This window comes from Rhopalosiphum maidis, chromosome 2, assembly GCF_003676215.2.
Source record: "Rhopalosiphum maidis isolate BTI-1 chromosome 2, ASM367621v3, whole genome shotgun sequence".
Lineage (NCBI taxonomy): Eukaryota > Metazoa > Arthropoda > Insecta > Hemiptera > Aphididae > Rhopalosiphum > Rhopalosiphum maidis.
The window spans coordinates 50,012,430-50,021,544 of record NC_040878.1 but is presented as its reverse complement, the minus strand read 5'-3'; positions in this window follow the sequence as shown (position 1 = coordinate 50,021,544).

The window sequence follows — 9,115 nt, the reverse complement described above, 5'->3', positions numbered from 1 at the left end:
TTTATTCCTTTCAGGGATTTGGAGAGTTACCGTGGAATTTTCGTGTTGAGATTATTACATTTTCTAAAATATATAAAAATAATATACTAGCACATATTATAAGTAGAACGCTTTCAGCGAAGTTCAAATGTAATATGTTACATTTATCACAGCAAAAGGACACAATGGGATATGTACAATAATTTCATCGACTCTCTTTATCGATACATGTGATTTATACTATCTTACTAAAATCAGAAATAAAATTGTTAGCTTCCGCGCGTCAGTACCACCGAATATCACGTTTACAATATACGCGTAATATACGTTCCCTCTACTTTTTAATTATTTATCAATGATCTACTTAAGTATATTGTAATATACAAGGTAATTCAAACATTAAATTTCTAAGTTTTAATTTAAAATTTAAATCAGTAAAGTAAAGTGGCGTAGGTACCTACTTACAAGTTATAAATTATAACTACTCATTTTACTCGTTTGAAATTCGATTCTTGTACATCAAAATTCTCCAAAAAATATTCTACTTTGAAGTATGAAATTGAAAATAAATGTTTGTAATTCAAAAGAAAATACTAGTTTAACAATTATATCGATAAAAATATAATTTTTTTTTTCAAGAGTTTATGATAAAAACGGCGTTCTGAATAGTCAATTTAAGTACTTCACTGTTGTGAATGTATTTTTTCAGTATCTTATAATTTACAATGATTATTGATTATATTTCTATAATAAAATCATTAGAAAAAAAATTAAAAAATAGGAATTTTTCCGCTAAGCTAATTTTAAACAAAATTAAATTCTTTATTTGATTTTAATTTAAAAGGCAGATACGTAGATACTTGAAATGTTCACCTAATGTTTATAGATATTATAATTTTCTTAACATGGTAAAATTTTCAAAATATTTTAACCCTTTTTAAATTATTTATAGTGAATGTTAGACGTCCCGTTTTTCAACAAATCTTGTTACCGAAAACTTCCCAAATGTACAGTTTTTCAAAAAAATGTCTCATTTATACAATTTATCAAGTATTTTGTTTTGAGATAATTATACCATTATATACCTAGAGGTGTTTGAAAAGAATATTATGACGAGCGTGGACAAATTGCAATCGCCAGTGGTCGACGATAATATATTTTCGTTTTGAAATCGTCGCAAGAAACAGGCTATGGAACCGATAATAACCACAATTATAACCCATAACAGTGCACTTCACACTCCTGGAAATCTCCGAGAATACTAAATATCAAAACGTATACCTAAATTAATGAATTTTTTTCGTACTAATAAATACTAATTATTATTCTCAAACCTATACATATATATCATACCTTAATACGTTGGTATTGATTAATGATTTACCTACTTGTACATAAATAAATTAAATATTATGATTATCGTTGAAATCAAATGTAACAACTTTATTACAGTGATCTAATAGGAAAAAGAAAGTAGCAAAACTGTTTATTTTAGTAGATACGGTTTTTTTTTCAGACAAGTGTTTCATTTTAGAAATATTTTCATTTATTTGTAATTCATAAATGATTAAAAATATAAACTTAAATTTAAAATAAATTGACAATAATATTTCTTGGATTTTTATGAAAAAAAAAAAAGATACTGATTGTTTATTTATTTGAAGTGAAACTCATTTACGGAGGGTAGTAACAAAAACATTGTATTATATCGTCTCGGAACTGCAACTTTTTTTTTTATTGATTTTATAAAAATACACTGTACCCTCTATTTTTTTATTTGATAATGCACTAAGGAATTCTTTTTGGCTAATTTGTATTGTGTCATGTGTGATGAATCGACAACACCGATTTGTAAATATAAATGATACTAAAACAATTTACCATTATTCCTATGTAACTGCATGTCAATTAAATTATACTTGAAAATAATTACTAAATCGCCCATATTATATACTTATATATTTTTACAAATTCAATCTGAATTAAAAAATAAAATAAGAATGGATTTTGTCAAAATTCAAGACTTAATCTAACCTAAAGACTAAAGAGGTGTATTGAACTATTTGGTACATAGACCTACAGACATTTTTGATGATCTCCGGTAAAATGTATACTTTTTTTTTTCAGATAAGAAATCATACTATTAGAACTAACCTAAAAAAATATGTATAAACGATAAAATTTATAATTATTTATGTATTTTATAATAGGGTCTAATTTGTTTTATTTATAGTCCATCGATACACAGAAAAATGATATATGTAGGTACGCGATTATGTCAACAAAATTGTTATTTTATTAATAAGTAATAATTCAGACTTGTAAAGTTTGAAAATTAATTATTACTGGATTTTCAGAAATTTGATATTCCTTTGATCTCCAAATTTAATACATTTAATTTTAATATAATAATATATAACACCGTGACCTTTTTCGGGAGTTCTGGAGGGTGGAATACCATCCACTCTATAATCTACGGGGGTCTGCCACATGGCGAGTTTGTCGACTGTTTAAAATGTATTTTTCCGTAACTATATTTCAAGAATTTTCACTATTGTAATTGTCACTTATATAGAGTATTTATCCCAATCTACCAATGGAAAATAATACAATAGAATAATTTCATTGCTATTAATAAATATTATATAACTTTTATGTCATACATTTTCTTTTAATTATCTTTATTTCGCAGTAAACTTATTTCTGTAACATTGCATTTATGTAACTATAATGTAATAACCGACTATTAAGTATTAAAAGTGTAACTTACATAAAAGTTTCAATAGGTCGTTCCTTTAAAAGGATGAAAAGCAGTAGTTTGGTAGAAACCGTATTTTTGTCTTACGGTGAGTCTTTTTTTCTTTTTTGGTTTTAGTATTGTCAGTTATGGTATTATACAGTTATTAAGGTAAACTGTTTCAAAGTTAATGAGCAACTATTAACCGCAATAAAAGAAAATTGCCGAAAATAATCTCTTCGCAATATTCTGCCTACGCAGCTACGCCAATATAGAAAAATGAATCGAAATTTATATTATGCTAAAAAACCAATTATTTTTCATCACAGAATGACGATGATACAAACGGATGAAGTCAGGAGCGGGAACCCGAAAAATGGGGGCAAAAATGTAATAATTTGCAAAACTCGAAAGGGTAATTGTGTATAAACTCGACCCGACAATGTCTTGCAGTAATAAAAAGGCCATATGTAAACTCTGTTCCGAATTTTCAGTTGGTATAAATTGTATACGTAAATTCAACCCCAATTTGTTAGAAAATATACATTGAAAATGTGTGCCCTGATTTTTTAAACTAAACATACTATTTTTATTTTTGAGAACTATTTATCATTGCGTCTCAGACGAGGTGAGTTTTATCGTTTTGTTTTCATTTTTATTTTATTTAAACAAATAACAAATAGTAAATAAATATCGAAATTTTTACGTTTTCATTATTATTGACTCTTCAGTAAGGTAAGTTTATCGTAACGTATCTCGTACGTTATATAATATGATTATTATTTACCTATTGGTTAATATATCGTTGAAAGACAATATCGGTGGAAAAAATATTCATCGGATTTCATTAAACGATTTTTGTAAAGAAATAAGCTATAGTAATCAATCATTTTTAATACATCGTTTACAAAAAAAAAAAAAACAGTTTTCAAATTTTTTAATATCAAATGACAGAGTGATTGAAGAATTGTAACGTCAAACGAGTGCAGAATACGTGTATTCCGCGAAATGAACAAATATTATATATTTTTTTTTTATCTAAAAAAGTTAACTATAATATGTGAATTCGTTTATTTAATATTTTGACGCTCATGTGCTTTTTTTGCTAGTTGCTGCGACTCATTGCAGAATGTAAAACCAAAATCGTATAAACAGCATCTCGACGGCAATAATAATGTCTGCTGTTCGTTGTGATAAAGATGTCGTATACTTGTACAAAATATTATGTACGCTATTCCGCAGACCAATAATTTATTGATAATAATTATCTGTGGTGCAATAATGTTTTTAAATTTATCATTATTACCTAGTTTATCATTGTTTTTAGGAAACCAAAGATTTATATTATTACGACTATTACCGCAATGATGTAGTCTAACTAATAAAAATAATACCATACAAAATCGCGCACACACACACACATGTACGTATTATAGCTCGCGATGTACAACTGCACAATTTATTATTTTTACCACGTACAACCGCAAAATAATAGTTTACCGTCGCGGCGGGTCTTCTTAAAATATCGCTCAGACAGTCGGACAACAAATCGTTTTATTTTGAAATTATTATATACATTAGAAGTTATTTATGAACTAGACCGTGCGACAATTATACGTCTATGCACAGACAATAGATATTCCTGTAGTTTGTCAATAAACAACAACGTGGAATCGATACAAAATTACGAGACATAATAATAACAACACGAACACTGAAAAGATGTTTCATATCGTGCGCCGTGATAGACTATTTTTGTAAGCATAAATGTATTTTTATAATCCGCACGTTGCCCCTGAAAATAGGAATTCACGTGTAGCTCCTTGTTGGCGGTGACATTGAAAAATATAAATCACATTTATATTCGAATTAAATCATAACTCGGAAATTTCCTTATTTTTTTTCGAGATTAAAATAATAACGATGTACACTACACTTTCTTTTAAAAATGTTCAAAATTATTCATTTCGAAACGCTTTAACTTTTTAGATTAATTTTAAAGAGTATTTCTTTAGACTACGTACAAGTACAACCCTAATATTTAGGATTAATATGCACGTATTAAAGATAATATAATATTTTTCAATTTGAATTCTGAGAGTTGTAAACGTTAATAATTTATATGATAATTTTAAGTGTATGATAAATATAATTTTAATATTGTCTTAATAATGGTCCAGTTGAATTTACTAATCAAACTGTATTAATATTAATAATGTTTCAGCTCATATTATTATTTGAAATAATAGAAAATAATACTTAAATTAAAATGTTTAACATTAACAATAATATTTTTTTAATGAGTAAAAATGTATTACGCATTTCGATAAATTATTATACATTTTTTTTATAATTATTTTAACAGTAATTCATTATTGATTTATAATTCATTTATTTTTTTAATATTAATGTGAAAATATTATCATCTATATAAAAAAAATAGATATTATGAAATAAGTAAATATTTATAAAATGTATTTGTGACATTTTTAGCAGTATAACTGTATTTTAATTTTTAGTAATTTTTTAAATCGACGAATTTCAAGGTTTAGATGACTTATACGATAGACTATACATTGGACAATGGTGTAATTTAAATAGCCTGTTTACGACAACGCTAGTCCTTGTTTGAAATGCGTTTTCAAAATAAATCTATTGCAATGCCATACAGAAACGTCTAAAACGTACACTAGCTAATTGTCGGTCATCGGAGATGTAAGCATAATATATTGACATATTATGAGCAAAATTAAGAAATAATAATAATCATTATACTCGTGTTTGCATTTGCGTAAAACCTAAATAAACGTATAGGCACTCATAATACGTAATATTGACGCATTATTAATTATTAAATTTTAAAGACAAATAATTCTCGGTATATACCTACATCTGCGAGCATCGCGTGCGTATTTGTACTGCGGTTTATTATTTAAACCAGTTATTTGCTATGGTCTTAACATAATAATATTGTGCGCGCGGATTTATTATATAACGTTATTAATTATTATTATACCTACCTAAACGAACGCGTCGGATAATAATTCAAATGATAAATATTACTAATACTATTATATTAGACTTGATTTATCATTTCATACGTGAAAGTAACGTAATTCGATTTATGAACCAACTCGTAGTAATATGCGCCGAGTATTTTATTCAATAACAAAATTAATAATATATGAACTTAATGCAACATTGAGCATCCAACTAACCTGAATACGTGTAGTGGCCTGTTTGCATACATTAAACATTTCATTGAAAACATACATTTTTATTTCAATATTTAATGATTATTATATGCGTTCGACACGCTTTTTTATTTTATCGGTGGAATATATAATATTACTTTTAAACTGTGATACTGTTTCAAGTGACCAGCCTACGTAAATATAACAAATCGGGATTGAGTGTTATGGTAGTTTAGAAGGCTTCGCGGAGCTCTGCAGTTATATAAAAAAATAAATAAATAAATAATAATACGTGATATTACAAATTGTTGCATAGTGTATTCGTACGATACTACGATATACTATTATATTGCACTCGAGTCAAAACCTTCGGGTACCTACTATAATTCAACACGTCAATCGTTACAGTGTGTCATGAGTCATGACACCATTTATTATAATGTATAAATATTAAGCGTGTGCGTCCAGGTCGAGGGCCAATTACAACAATTTTACTATAAATGTAAATGAACGTAATATACACTTTTTTTTAAGCTAGTGCACTTGTATAATTGCAATTTTACTGAAGCATTTATTCACCTTACAGAGACAATAGTTATGGCGAAATAAAGAATAATTATTTTAAATCTGATATGCGTAAATTTCAAACTTATTTTAAAAAACCTATTGCCTACATGAAACTGTTTCAAGGATAAAATATTAATTTTTAAATTATCACATTAATGTAAGTAATAATAGAGTAAATCAACCCTCGTCGCCATGGCCACCATCATTGTGTGGAAGTGCGGAACGAGTGCAATTCCGTAGAAATGTTAAAGAGGGCGACATTAAACACAATAATCGTAAAAATGCAAATGACACAAAACGACTATTAAAAAAAATGTCTTTTCCAGTGCAGTAAATTATCATTCGTATATTATACAGTTGTTATCAACGTGGCTTTTTTTTTTTTTTTTAATAATGCAAACAATAATTGCACACGATTAAAATTTTAATTTGATATCTGCAGACAAATTATAACGTACAGCGGCCAACGGCTCATCACACATCTCCAGTATAATGTACAAAAATATTATCATCATATTATTATCTAACGGTAAGAATTATATAATATTTCAGCTTCTAAATTCATCACTCACCGCCACCCGTTTGCAATAATATATTATACATGACAAAATTACCTGCTATGTCGCAACATAAAATATGTGCTATTGTGATTTATCGAAACATTTATATCTGTACCAAAAAATAATGCGCTATTCCGATACACACATATATTCCTCGAAAATTAAATTCGTTTTAGAGATGGGTAGTCATCGGCGACCTCGGTTAATCCGATGATTAAAATAAAATAATCATTAAATCCACAAACTTTTTTAATAAATTATTGTGGACAGAAAAATGTCTTCGGATTATCCATTATGTATAAATATATATATATGGCTTGCAACGAATGGCTGTGCCTCTGGGCTTTCGGTTCCGCGACGCAATTCCACGGGGGGAGGAGGCCTTAGGACAAATATGTAATAATGTAATACTACAATGGTATTCCCATTTCCAACACGTCATTCGTGTGTACGGCGCGATCGTTTTATTACCACGCGCAATACGATATTTGGATTTGAGACTTGCAGCATTTGCTACGCGAGGTGTTAAATGTAACGAAAAAAAAAACCTAAAAATTTGAATATTTTCTACGCAATAACTTTTGTCAGCTGTTTTTGTTGCAGCGTGCAGTGTGCAGTATATTGTATATCATATTATATATATTTTATTGTACACATCCACAATATTGTTACATTCCACAATGCATTTTTATATAGTAAAGAATATATAAGATTGTATCGCGGAATGTTAGAACCACGCCGTCTGTATAGCATGTACAGCAAAGTATTTGAAAATTTACTCTGCCCATAGCTATTTTAGTATTGTTAGTTTATGTAATGGTAGGTGTATGAGAATAGCGCTATACAAGAAATACGAATAGTATTATGTAAGAAAGAGTTGGGCGCTTGTATTTGTATTTCGAGTATATGGTGGTATATACTTAAATAAAAATTGATCTAAGGCTGTGAGGTCTGTTGACTAAATAGACTATAGTATATACTCTTAATTTTATTCAAACGTATAATAATCTTACAGCCGAAAGAATATTTTGAACCCCTTTCGATGGGACAGTGCGTTAAATTAACGTTTCCTGTATAGTGGTAAAATTCTGGCTATTTTTTGCATGTATTATTTATTTATTTATTTATTTATATGCATTAACGGACGAAGCCCAATACATCATCATTATCATATTTTGGTGTTATAATTTGGAATTGACTTCGACTTAACACATCATGATCATATATTATATGACATATGCATACTTACATTTACCATATTGTACGTTATGCGTAAACAAAAAATATTAATGAAAAATTGTAAAATGCAACAACTACGCTTGTAAACACATAATATATAATAGATAAACGTAAACACATAGCATTATATCAATAATAAAGGGAGGTTAATTATAGATAAGTCTAATATTTACTCGCAATAATGAACTGCGTGATCCCTTGATACTTTCAAAGTCGAACTTTTGTAGACTAAATCCACACAGCGCAACGTGTATCACTTGCTAAGTGGACAATATTATTGTTAATAGGTATACTGCAGTGCAGACGAGTTTTTAAAAACTAAATTCTAATATATTATCAATTAATGTCAATGATCATGATACGATAAAGTTATTATTATTATTATTACTGTTATTACCGTGGTTTTGCAGACACATTCGAGATCCGTGCATTAGGCACAGTTATTTCTATTTTACAGGACTCTTATTTAATAGTGCTGAAGCTACATTCACTCAAAGAAATGGGGGTAGAATTGCCCCGCTCTTGAATTTTATCCAAACCCTTCGTTGACAAATACAACTGTTAACCAAATGTATTTGTGAAGTTAATAATACTCGTTACGGTTTTATTTATTTTTATTATTATTATCAATGACATATACTTACCGTTCACACATTTTTCGTCGAAATACCAAAAACTTATCTAATCGTGTTCAATAAACAATATTTTATTTTGGCCAATATTTTAATAACACAATATAAAATAATATACTTTTAATACCAATTATATTTACCAATTTTAAGAAGACATTTTGTGATATTGTATAAAAATAAGTATCAATGGCTTTTATAAACACCTCG